At 49.2% G+C, this 13532-nt stretch overlaps 1 protein-coding gene across 8 annotated transcripts in view; it reads right to left on the bottom strand.

Moving 5' to 3' along the window:
• Positions 1–13532, bottom strand: part of GATAD2A (GATA zinc finger domain containing 2A) — a 77088-nt gene that overhangs the window by 48864 nt on the left and 14692 nt on the right. For 2 of the 8 annotated variants that reach the window (XM_053372584.1, XM_053372589.1), the window contains exon 1: positions 12176–12469. The exons of 2 other annotated variants lie outside the window; for them this stretch is intronic. The gene's annotated coding sequence lies outside the window, so the exon portion shown is untranslated. Of the gene's footprint in view, positions 1–12175; positions 12471–13532 lie in introns of those variants that run through there. 4 more of the 8 variants (XM_053372582.1, XM_053372587.1, XM_053372591.1 and 1 more) reach the window with 3 other exon arrangements.

The following is a 13532-nucleotide window of genomic DNA, read 5'->3' as shown; positions in this document are numbered from 1 at the left end:
AGCTGTAACTGCGGAGCTCTCAGGCTGCTTATGGGCTTCTCTTTGGGGGGATCTGGCTGGCCACTGTCAAGACAGGATGCCGGACTAGATGGGCCCCCTTTGGGCCTGATCCAGCCGCGGGCCTCTTCTGATAATCCGATTACGTCTATAGGATTGAGTTCTTGGCATGTCGAAGTGCATCAAAGCTTGCTGTTTGTTGGCTAACATTTTCAGCACTGGCAAAGGGGAAAAAAGGGAAGTCTGCACCTGTGATTACAGTCATACCCCGGGTTACAGACGTTTCAGGTTGCGTTTTTTCAGGTTACAGATGCACCAAAACCCGGAAGTACCAGAACAGGTTACTTCTGGGTTTTGGCAGTTGCGCATGCACAGAAGCACCGAATCGCAACCCACGCGTGAGCAGACACACCGCTGTGGGTTGCAAACGCTGTGGCTTGCGAACGTGCATCCTGCATGGATCATGTTCGCAACCTGAGCACCCACTGTATTTGTACACCACTTCCGAAAGGGGGGAGGACAGCACCCTCAAGGTAGTTTCAGCAGGTACCTTGGAAAGAATCCCTGAGTTGTCCTCCCAATGACATCACACAGTCCACTTGGCTGCGCAGAGCAGTGATATCACCATGACATTAGCACATGACTCCCTGGCAGAGTGGACCAAGGCTGCAATCATAACCCCACGCACCTGGGCATAAGCCGCATTAGAGTCAATGGGACCTACTTCTGAGTAGACATAGTTAAGAAATGCCCATCCTCCCAAAATTGCTGTTTGAGCACCAAAAAGATTCAAATAAAAAGCAGAGAACATTCGGAAATGCCTTATTTATCAGTTATAATTATTATTACAGGTAGCTAGACATGTTGCTCTGTCGCAGTTGAAACAAAATAAAAAAATTCCTTCCAGTAGCACCTTAGAGACCAACTATGAGCTTTCATGTGTATCTGAACAATTATGATTACATCTATGTATTCTACCTTTTCTCACAGGAGCTCAAGGTATGCATGACCCGCCTCCTCCCAATTCTATCCTCAGATGGGCGGGGTATAAATAATAAAATTATTGTTATTATTATTATTCTGAGCTAGATAGACCAGCAGTCTGTCTCAGTCAAAAGCAGCTTTCTAGGTTCCTATTTAAAACTAGGACCATGAGGACTAGCACCTATAGCTTAGTGGTAGAGCACTAGCTTTGCAAGCAGGAGGTCCCAGGTTCAACCCCAGGCAGCTCCAGGTGGCGCTGGGAATGTCTGCTGCCTAAATCCCTGGGCAGCTGCTGCCAACTGGTCTTGACAGCGCTGGATGGGGCAGTGGTCTGACTCAGCAGAAAGGCGGCTTCCGGGGTTCAAGGCTTCCTGAAACAACTCCCTGCTCCCTGAAGAACCTGTTGGGTTAGAAAGAGCAGCCTCAGAGGCTCTGCACTCCAACCACCTGAAGTCGAGTGGAAGAGGGTGAGCGGCAGCAGGGCCTTGTCAGTAATGGGACCATGCTCTTGGAACTAATCTGCAAGAGAGGCGTCATGGTTACTATATTTTCAGCACCAGATGAGAAAACAGGGCGTGAAAGCTGTATTTTAGCTCTTAAGCTCTGTCAGTGCTTCATGCTGGATTTTAAAACTGCCTTCTGTTTAGAGCCGAGTTTCCCAAACTTGGGTCTCCAGCTGGTTTTGGACTGCAACTCCTCCCATCATCCCTAGCTAGCAGGACCCGTGGTCAAGGATGATGGGAATTGTAGTCCAAAGACAGCCAGAGACCCAAGGATTAAAGCCTTTGAGGAACTCTCCCCTCTGGAAGCCTGCCTGGTGCCATCACAGTCAGCTTTTAGGCTCCAAACTAAGACCCCCCTTGGCCTTTTTGAGATCATGCTATCTTGACACCTGAGATAGAATCATAGAGTTGGAAGGGACCCCAAGGGTCATCCAGTCCAACCCCCTACAATGCAGGAATATCAACTAAATCATCCATGACAGATAAACAATAATACTAATATTAATAACAATAATACTCTACAATGGTGTGCATCTTATGGGTGGCTTTAAAAGGGAGATTGGACAAATCAATGGAGGTAAAGGCTATCTGTGGCTGCTAGACATGAGGGAGGCTATGCTCCATCTCTGTGCTTCTGCCTGCCAGCTGCTAGAAAACAAAGGGATGTGGGGGGCGGCAAATACTCCTGTGTGTTTCCAACAGGCATCTAGGTGGTCACTGTAAGAAAAGGATGCTGAACTAGACAGACGGGCCATTGGGCTGACCCACCAGGTCTCTTGAGTTCTTACAGGTTGAGGTTTTCCTTACTTTGCTATATGGTCAGATAAGCATTTTCAGCCATTCTGGCACAAGGGTTTTTCTGATTTTGAATGTTTTTTATTAAGAGCATGCGTGCGCGCGCACACACACACACACACACAAAAAAAAAACACATATGAACTACAAAGAACTATTATGACTGTTTAGAGGCACTGTGGTCTGTCAATACTCAGTAGGTTCCAAAGATCAGCATATGGCAGAGGCAGCGTGATTTACGCGTTCTGTTAACATGCATCATAAACCCTAGCTGATCAGAGACAAATCTGCCCCTCTTGCCCTTTTTATTTTTACTCAGTAGCTTTTATTACTAGTGTGATGCTCCAACTTCCTTTTACTCCAAAAGTGTAAGCCTGGATATATTATCCCAGAAGAGTGCTACTGTTAGTCTGGCTGCCACTAATGAGTGGCAAATCAACACCTTGCTTTTTAAATCCTTATTATCATCAATAAAGATATAGTGTGCTTTCTTCTATCTTTTCAAAAATTGGCTTCTCCTTTATTTTTACCCATTTTGTATTTTATCTTGTTGCAAAGCCCCTTTGGGGCAAAGCGACAGGCAAATGTGAATAATAATAATAATAATAATATTGCAATGGTGTGAAAGAGGAACAGGTTTAGGAAGCCATTGCCAATGGGGCTTTTCCTGGGGTGTGGGTGCATGGCTGATGCTGAACCATGCCAATGCTAAATGCCAGGCCTGCATGACGTAGCCAAAGGTTGTCCCACCATCAAGGAACCCTGAATATTGAACCTGCCACTTGCTCCTATTCCCCTGCGGCAGCGTTTGCCTGCCTGCCTGCCTTGTCCTCCCCATCCTCTTCCTCAAGGAGGAACTCAAGATTGCCAACAGGACAGGAGTTTGCCTTCTTTGCTTATTTCATTTTGTAAACTGCTATGCACACAAAGTTGCTACAGAGGGAAAGAAAAAGGAATATATGCAATTTTTAAAACTGCAATTTGTTCCTCTGCATCATTTTTTTAAAAACGCATTTTGTAAGAAGGATAAAGAGAGTCCAGCTTCTGAGTCAGGCCGAAGGGATCCCATCTAGTCCAGCATTCTGTCCTCACAAAGGGAAGCAGGTCTCCCCACTTGTTCCCAACAACTGGTTATGAGAGGCTTTATTGCCCCAGATAGTGGAGGGAGAACACAGACATCGCGGTCAATGGCAGCCTTAATTCTCCATGGACTGGTCTAAACTAGTATTTCCCAAACTTGGGTCTCCAGCTGTTTTTTGGACTACAGTTGCCATCATCCCTGACCACTGGTCCCGCTAGCTAGGGATGATGGGAGTTGTAGTCTAAAAAAAATTGCTGGGTACCCAAGTTTAGGAAACACTGGTCTGATCTAAGCAGCTCTGTACTTAATCTTGTTTTTAAGTTGTATTTTAATCAATTGTTTTTATACCTGGTGTTAGCCGCCCTTGGCTGGGGAGGGCGGGGTATAAATAAAACTTAATAATCATCATCATCATCATCATCATCATCATCATCCAGTCCAGCATCCTGTTCTCACGATGGCAAACCAGACACCCCTTTTACAAAGCCTGCAAGCATAGCCTGAGCCCAAAAGCAATTCTCCCCTCCTCCCCACTTCTGGTTTTCACAACTGTACAGGTGTGCAGAGCACAGCTATCATGCCCAGTATCCCTTGAAAGCACCCCTCCCTCCTCCACAGTGTTCAAAATTCCCCAGGCACCAGGCTCATTTTGCAACCGGCGCAGGTCCAATTGCAACCCTGCGGAGATCTCTGGGCGACTGAAATCTCCATTTAGCCAGCCCTTCCAGCTTTCTTAAGCGGGTCAGCAGAACAGCTCAATTACTGCCTTTATACCCCCCCCTTTCCCTCCAAGTGGTGCATGAGTCACACTCCCTATCACGACCCTGTGAGGGAGGTTAAGAGGCTGTGTCTGGCTCCAATGTCACACAGTGAGCTTCATGACCAAGTGGGGATTCGAACCCTGATCTGCCAGGTCCTAGTACGATGTACGCTTGAGGCCTAGGATGCCTTGATTTCTCAATTCTCCCTAGTACTACGCTCTAGCCACTGCCCCACCCTGCCAACCTAGAGTCCTTCTGCTATGAGGCAGCTCTATAAATCAGTGGTGTCCAAAAAATTTTCAAAGAGGGCCAGATTTGGTGAAGTGAAGGGCCATGGAGGCCGACCAAAGGGTCAACCAAAGTTGTTGACCTTTTTTTAGGATTGAGGTTGAGGGGCTTTTTTTAGGATTTTACCCCAGGAAATTAACTGCCACAGGGGCCAGATTAAACTGGCTGGCGGGCCGGATTGGGCTCCCAAAACGGACTTTGGACATGCCTGCTCTAAATGAAGTCACTGAATAAATTTGAGGAAAGCAAAATGTCTCTTGGAGAAGGATCTGAAATATATTGCTGGAAGCTTGAACTTCTTTTATTATGGATTGTTTCATTTCATGCTTTAATGTGTTGTAAATCGCATTGAGATTTTTTTCTTTAAAATATAAAGCGGTGTAGAAATGAAATTAATAATAGTAATAAATTTTAGGCGGGGGGAGCATCTAGACAGTCAGTGGTGGCGACCACAACCAAAGCTTAAGGTGCCATTTGGCAATTAGCTTTTATATCAGAGTTTCTAACACGGTTCCTCCACGAATTTATCTCTGACACTTTAATTTGCAAGTTGCTCCAAGACATCAGTGGAACATTGTCCAAATATTACCAGGAATGAATGAACAAATGAGACTTGCTCAAGGATTCCATGGAGGCTGTGTGTGTCCGTGTGTGTCCATGCATCAGGGCGTGGGAGCAAGAGGGCACACAACACCAAATGCCCCCCCCCCACGGGGCAGATGCGTCCTTCCCTGCAGCACCCACCCTTCTTGCGCACCCCCCCAACTCAAACTCCCGGGAGACGTCTTAAGGATCCAGATGCTGAAAAACAGCCAAGGGTTGGGATGTTTGCCAAGTACACAGCGATGCTGATGCAATGCTGGGACACGACTACGCAACATCCTCCCTCCCCTCCCCCCCTGCCCATTCACGCAGCAGCCAGACGCCAAGGTGCCTTCGCAGCAGGAATTTCTTTAAAAAGTAGTGTGGGATCTTCACCGTGCAGCCAGGTGATTGTAATAAGGCGAAGTTTATGCTCCCACTGACCCAGGAAAAGGAGAGGCGAGGAACAGGCAGAATTCTGGGTGTCTGTTGGGAACACGAGGGAGAACTCAAGGCATCCTGGGTCTTCAGCCTACCAACCCTGACATCCTGGCTCCTAACCAGCTGCAAACTCTGGGGAAACCTGCAAGAGTTATGAATGCACAGGGGCAGCTCTCATTGGGTCCATCTGGAGCAGTGTGGCCTTCCCGGACTGGCAGCTGCCCTCCAGGCTTTCAGAGACCCTACCTGGAGACGTCATTGGGGATAAAAGCTGGGACCTTTTGCTTGCAAAGCAGGTTCTCCACTTCTGAGCTACGGCTCTTTCCCCACAGGGGTATTTACTTATTGGTTTTTAATTGCCTTTCTACCCCACCTTTTTCTCCTAAGAGCTCAAGGTGGCAAACATGATTCTTCCCCTCCCTCAATAGACCCCCACAACAGCCCTGCAAAGCAGGTTACCTGGAGGCAGGGAATGGTCCAGTGAGCTTCACAGTTGAGTGGGCATTCGAACCCTGGTCTCTCAGGTCCAAGTCTGACCCTCTAACCACCACACCACCCCAGGGCTGGCTGATATATTGATACAGTGGTACCTCTGGTTAAGAACTTAATTCGTTCCGGAGGTCTGTTCTTAACCTGAAACTGTTCTTAACCTGAGGCACCACTTTAGCTAGTGGGGCCTCCCGCTGCCGCCATGCGATTTCTGTTCTCATCCTGAAGCAAAGTTCTTAACCCGAGGTACTATTTCTGGTTAGCGGAGTCTGTAACCTAAAGCGTCTGTAACCCAAGGTACCACTGTATATCATCCAAAACCAGTTTGAAGTCGATATTGTGATATTGGTTTCATTATTGTTTACCTGGCAATATATCGCAAATCATGGGGTGTGTGTGTGTGTGTGTGTCTGTGCGCTAAGCAAAAATCATGATGCGGGAAAGACCATGAAGCCAGCCAATGGCTCTACACAGCTCCATCCTTATTTTAGACACCGGGATATAGCAGTATATCATGATGTCGCCTAGCCCTACACCACACTAGCTCTCGCCCCCAGTGAACAGCTAGCCTTACAACAAATCCTGTGTGAGAGGCCAACTTTTACCACCCCTGTCTGTTTTAAAACCTGTTATTTCTGGAGACAACAAGGTTACCCCCCTGGAAATTATTACTTTGCAACTGCTGCAGACCTCTCCCTCTGTCTTTCTCCCTTGTGCTCAAGCCACCTTCCTCTTCTACTGAATTATGGGAGAGCTACCCATTTTAGCACGGGTGGTGCTGCAGGTTAAACCACAGAGCCTAGGACTTGCCAATCAGAAGGTCGGCGGTTCAAATCCCCGCAACAGGGTGAGCTCCTGTTGCTCGGTCCCTGCTCCTGCTAACCGAGCAGTTCAAAAGCACGTCAAAGTGCAAGTAGATAAATAGGTACCGCTATGGCGGGAAGGTAAACGGCGTTTCCGTGCGCTGCTCTGGTTCGCCAGAAGCGGCTTAGTCCTGCTGGCCACATGACCCGGAAGCTGTACGCCGGCTCCCTCGGCCAATAAAGCGAGATGAGCACCGCAACCCCAGAGTCGGCCATGACTGGACCTAATGGTCAGGGGTCCCCTTTACCTTTTTATCCATTTTAGCAATATTTGGGTCTTACCCTGTCCTGACCACCTATTAAACCTCACTCCCCCATTCAGAGTTACACACACACACCCCTACACCTTCACAGGGTTTTTTTTTTAAGAGCAAGGGGAAGTACAGAGCTCAGAAGCGAAAGTAAAAACCATGAGCATTTGCATGCATGATAGCTTTTAACCCCAGAATCTGTAAAGCCACAATCCCAGGCCCTGCAAGCTCCGAAAAGGAGCGGGGGTCTTCAGTTCAATCAGCATGAACAGGACTTATTTCCAAATAAAACCGCTCTTAAATAAATAAATAAGAGGATAAACTGAAGTACAGGGAAGAAGCCCTGCAGGATCAGGCCCAAAGCTTCCATCTACTGCCTCTGAGAGAGGACAGTCAGCAGAGAAATTCACTTAGCAATGTCAGGGAGTCCAAAGCCCTACCCAGTGGGATCACCCCAGTGATCTAGTCTTCAAAGACATGTTGCTAGCTTGCATGCCATGAGACTTAAAAGGAAGATTATCCATGGGCAAGAAGAATTGCTGGATCAAACCAAAATTCCATGTAACCCAGTGTCCTGTTCCCAACAGCGGTCAGTCACACACTCCAAGCAAGACCACAAGGGCAGCATTCAACTAAGTTTCACAGCAAGTACACCCGCTGAAATGTATGAATACAACCAAGACAGGTTTGTTAATTTCAGTGGGTCTACTCTGAGTAAAATGGAGCTGAATACCACTCCATGGCATCAGTCTCTGTCCTCCGCATGTGATAATAACTCTGCAATGTAGCACAGAGGTAGCTGCCAGCATGATGTTCTCAGGCAGTGTTCGAAATTAGCCAGGCGCACTTTTTGCACCTGATTATTGGTCACTTGCAACCAAGTGAAGATGCCTGGACGCCACAATGGCACCTGATATCTCCACCACCTGGAGATGCATGCCTGGGCATCAATGGATTTGGACTGTTTTCACTTACTAATACCACATCCTGTAGAATTCTATCTATTTTATCTGTACAATCAGAATGTATTTCAGGAACCAAAGTGCTTTTTCTGTGCAGCCTGAGCAGGAAACAGCGGTTTAGTGAATTGTTGCTTGTTTTCTCTTACCCCACTGCCCTGCTCACAGTTGGGAAGAATATTCCTAGGTTATGAATGCTTCCTGTTACCATTAAGAAAAAGAAGCAGGAATAGGCCAATAGATAGGCAGACAATCCCTGGATCAAGTGACTTTTCTTCTTTAAGTTCTCAAAGTTCTCAACCTAGCTCAAGGTTGTCATCTGAACTAGCCAGATGTTTGACTGAGAATCAATCAGTCCCATCACTGGAAAAATAAGACACGAGAGCAATCTTGAACCACAACGGCAAGTAGACAAAGTTTTGGCAAATGGTTTAAGGAGCCTTTTGGCACCTAGCTTATATATCTGAGTTTCTAACACTGGAGCCCAACATCAGGAGGGTGACAGATTCCCCATTTCTGATTTAAGAGGCATCCCCCGCTCTCCATAAATAGAGGCATTCTTCCATCTTTTGCATGCAGTAGGGAATGCTGATTCCCAGGAGCAGGGATGGGGAACATCTATAGGGCCCCTTCAGAAGTGTCTGGACTCCAGCTTCCATTACCCTGACCACTGGTCATGCCTTCCACCCAGATTAGCCATCCACCTTATGCTGTCTTATGGCAGCATAAATCCCATGTTTATCTTTATTTATTTCCAGTGCTTGAAATTAGCCAGGCGCCAGGCACATTTTGCGACTGACACGGGTTCATTTGTGACCATGTGGAGATATCTGGATGACAGGTTGGCGAATGGCCCCTCCAGTTGTCTTAAGCAGGTCATTTATTGCATTTATCTCCCACCTTTTTCTCCAAGGAGTACATGGTTTACCCCCCGGCTCAGTTAATTCCTACAACGACCCTGTGAGGTAGGTGAAGAGGCCATGACTGATTCCAAGGTCACCCAGCGACAGAGTGGCGATTTGAACCCTAATCTCTCAGGTCCTAGTCTAACGCTCTAACCACTACACACTACAGGCTTCCTAGAGTCTTTCTGCTATGGGGCAGCTCTATAAATTAAGCAGGGAACTAAATATGGAGAAAGCAAAATGTCACTTAGAGAAGGATCCGAAATATTTTCCTTGAAGCTTGAATCTGTTGTATTCTAGATTGCTTTATTTAATGTTGTAAATGGCTTTGAGATTTTTTTATTTAAAATATAAACCAGTAAAGAAATGAAATTAATAGGAATAAACTCCACTGCAAAATGGCACCTACACATACTGCTGTGGTGCCTGTAACCCAGGTTTAATTTAATATATAACCTAATTTGGTGATTAGCTTATATATCCAACACGATCTCGTTCTCCAAATTTGGAAGCCCCTCTGTCATGCCAAAGGTGGTTTTCAAGCAATACAGAAATACCCAAAAATGTTTTTCTGAAGGCCTTCTTGAACCTACTGCCAACCTGTCACATTAGGCAACCCCTCTTCTTTGGGAAGGACCGCAGTTCAGTGAGAAAGCACCTGCTTTTCATGCAGAAGGTATCGGGTTCAATCCCCAGTGCTGGCTGGGAAAGGGTCCCTTCCTGAAACCCCTGAGAGCTGCTTCCAGTCAGTGTGGACAACACTGAGCTAGATGGACCAAGAGTCTGACTTAGTTTAAGTCAGCTTTCTATGCTCCTAGTGTTCAGGGAGATGAATATCCCTCTGTCTGCTCTGGAGAGGGGAACAACACCTGTGGCCTCTGGCACCAACATCTTCCCTGACCATTGCCCATAATTTCTGCTTTGCAGGGGGTTGGACTAGATGACCCTGGGGACCCTTCCAACTCTACAATTCTGTGGTTGCTGCGAGTTCAAAGACAGCTGGAGGGCAGCATGTTGGATATCACTGGGAAATGTTATGTTTGTGGGTGCAAGACACCCTAAATTCCTGTGTCCAGCAGGAGTTAGAATTTAATCAAGGTAAATGTTAAAATATATTTCCTGACTAGGAAATTGCCCGGGGTGATGGACAAAAGGAAGGTAATTAGCCATTAGTAAGGCAAAAGAGGAGGGCCCCCTCCCTCAACTCAGAATTAGTTTTGGAGAAAAAGCAGAGTTTTTAAGTAGAGTTTCAGAATTGGCTGTGATGTGGGAAAAGGCAGAGCACAATGTTTAGCTTTCTGCTTGAATCCAAGGCCGCAGCTATGGGAGAAACAAGACGCTTTTGGGGTGTTAATGCTGTGAACCTCTCCACTACAGGCTTGGGCGGGATATCTGTGTAAATAAGCCATACATCCTAGAGACACCCGTGTCTTCGCTGTGCCTCATTCCCAAAGGCCAAGCGCAGACCCTGGCGAAGCACTCGGAACCCCTGGAATTCTGCATGACTCACAGATTAGGGTGGATTCGGCTAGAGAAGTGTTTCCCAAACTTGGGTATCCAGATGTTTTTGGACTACAATTCTCATCATCCCTGACCACTGGTCTTGCTAGCTAGGGATGATGGGAGTTCTAGTCCAAAAACAACCAGAGTCTTCCCTGATGGAAAGCGGCTCCCTGTTTATATACAGACTCTGCAGACTGAAGAGGGGCAACATCTGTGGCCTTCTGGCATCGATAACACCTGGAGAGGAGCCCCCATTCCCCTCCCTCCCTCTCTGTGGCTTAAAGCGATGCCCATTAGGAATGATATTTTGAGAAGGATTTGAAGGTGATGAGGGAGATTGGAGGGGGTGCGGGAAAGTAGAGAAGAGGAACTACTTCCCTATAAACAGCGAGTGAGAGCAGCCATCTGAAGCAAAAGAAGACCTGGCTAACCAGAAAGCCTGAAGCAACAGTGGCCAGTCCATGGAGTGGGAAAGGAAACCGTCACAGAGACAGAGCTCAGTGGAAAATAAAATAAAATAATAAATGCAAAACTCCAGGAAGAGGTGGGGCAAGATTTCTGGTGGGGGAGGGGGCAGGCAAGAGTGAGAAAAGGTCTCTGCCAGGCGAATCCGGCTACAGGGGGAAGCTTAGGTCCCGCCCCTCCAGCACATCACCACCATCATCATCATCTTCATCCTAACAGGAGGACTGAGGAGGGACTTTTATTCTGGAACAGAATCCTGTCTGGCGACCTGCCAGGTTTAGGTGCTAAGAGAAGACGCAATTATGTCCTCAAGCTCCCCTCCCCTCCGAATCTTTTTTACCTCTCCCTCTCTGTCCCCCCCCCACGCCCCATAAAGCCAGTGGCCTGCTCATTCAAAGTCAGGAAGCCATTTCAGGCGCCCCAGAAGCCCCACTGACCTGTCTCCTAAGCTCCCCCCAGAAGTACTCTCCCGCCCCACACTCAATAAAACAACTGTTTTGGGGGGGGGGAGAGGGGAGTTATTTTCTAAACCAGGCTTTGTATTTAAGCGCTCCGGCCGCCCTCTGCCTCCCCGCCCCCACTCCACTCCAGTCTCTCTCTCTCGTCTTCCCAAACTGGGAGGGAAAGGAGGGAGTGCGGGATGGTGGCAGGAGGAGGAAGAGGAAGTGAAGAAGCAAGGCCGGGGAAGGAGGACAAAACAGGGCTCTAACTTTTTGAAACAAGCTTTTTTCCTCCTTCCCACCCAAAAGGCCGCGGTGGGTGTTTTTATCAGATAATGCTACAGAACCCGGCGAGCGGAGTAGTTTGGAAACTACTTCTCGTGGAAATAAAAGTGCATATTGTCAAGAGGAAGCCTCCTCCAAAACACAAGGTCCAGCTTCCTGTCTCTCTCTGTGTCCCCCCCCCCCACTTCCATCCTCGGTGAAGCGCCAAAGAAAGAAGAAAAACCCACTTTCTTGCGAGTTTTTATGAACACGAACCCTTTTTGGAAAAGAAAAAGTTCTTGGCCAGCTGCTTAGCGCCCACCTCCTCCCGAAATCCCCCTCGAAGGTTCGGAAGACGCTTTGCCAGGAAGTCGAGTAAGCAAAATCTCACGCCTCCCCCCCCCCGCCCGCCAGGCGAAGGGGCCGGAGGCGCAGCAAACTCCCAGGCCAGCCAGGCCGGGGAGATAAGGAGGCTTCCAGCCACAGCCCCAAGCCCGCTGCTCGTGCCCCACTCCTCCCGAGGCCGCGGGAATCCCACTCCCACCGCCGCGCTCCTCCTCCCCCACCCCAAGGGGGGAAAACCCCAACTTTTAAAGAGACGCACTTACAAAGCCGCTTCAACGATCCCCCAAATCGAAAGGGCGGGTGGGTCCACTTCTTTTTAAAAAAGCCTCCCTTTTCTGTCCACCCCCTTCACCGGGGGGGGGGGGAAGAGCAGCCTCCTCTTTCGAACCGGCCGGCGAGGTCCCTCCTCTCTCCCAATCCTGCTGCGCTCTCGCCCCCCTCCGTTGGCCAAATGCGCTCTTTACACATGGAGTCGCTGGGCGCGAGCATGCGCGCACCGCCCGCCGCCGGCCCACTTGGCTCTTGAATCCTCCTCCGATCTTCCTCTTCCTCTCTTCCCTCCCCCGGCCAAGCTCTTAATTAGATGGCAGCAGGCAAACTCCGCCCCTGCCATCTCCTTCCTTTTTCTCCGCCCGCCCTCGCCAACTCCGCTCGAAAAACTTTGCGCAAAATGGAACGGCTGGAAGAGCGCGCGCGCAACGAGGAGACTCGGGCAGGAGACAGGCGTAGAAAGAGAGCGCAGCGAAGGATCGGCTTGGAGATCGGGGCAGAGAAGGAAGGGGGGTGGCTGAGGATGCGACGGGGGTGCTCCCCACTTTTTTGGTGTTCCTCTTTCTCTTGGGGGCCACGTGGAGAGGCTGGACCGCGGCAGACCAAGTCTGGGTATGTGCCGATAGAGAGGCAGGGGGCTTCTCTCTGCGTGTCCCACCCCGGCGGCTGCCACTGCTACATCCGATGGGGCTTTGCATGCTGGGGGGAGGAAGAGGAGAAGCCGCCCGGCCTCGCTAGGGCCTCGGTGCCAGAGAGGGCTTGTTGTCGGACCTGGAGTAAGCGGAAGGAGAATGACGGCCGCCCGGGACTCGCAGCTGCCTGGCGCTTTGCGAGGCCCAGGGGTGCTGACGACACGCCTTTGCTTGCTGCGTTTACTCGGGAATAAGGGCGGCCGCGGCCGGAACGGTAATCCCTTTATCGGGGCCGGCCGACTCAACTGTCAGCAAGCTTCCAGGTGCTCCGGAGCTCTCCGCTGACGCTGCGGAGTTGAAAGCCAGCTTTCAACGGTTGGGGCCTAATGCGAGGGACAGGGTAGCTCAGTCGGTGGAATCTGACTCTCCGGGTCGTGGGTTCGAGCCCCACGTCGGGCAAGAGATTCTTGCATGGCAAGGAGTTGGGCTCGAAGCCCCTCGCAGCTATGCAGTTCTATGGTTCTCCCACCCACTCCACCACAATTGCTCGGGACAGTTTCCGCGAAATTGGGGCATTCACAATCTGGGTTAAAATGAGAGCTATAAAGAAGCACCTATGGCCAAACCCCTTGAGGCCTCCAATCACTGCTGGGCTCCAAACTTCAATCAGCCACAGCCATCATAAGGCAGGTTTCCTTTGTGTTCCCCGTTAAA

This window comes from Podarcis raffonei, chromosome 18, assembly GCF_027172205.1.
Source record: "Podarcis raffonei isolate rPodRaf1 chromosome 18, rPodRaf1.pri, whole genome shotgun sequence".
NCBI lineage: Eukaryota > Metazoa > Chordata > Lepidosauria > Squamata > Lacertidae > Podarcis > Podarcis raffonei.
The sequence above is the reverse complement of the archived record's forward strand: the minus strand, read 5'-3'. Positions and strand labels throughout refer to the sequence as shown.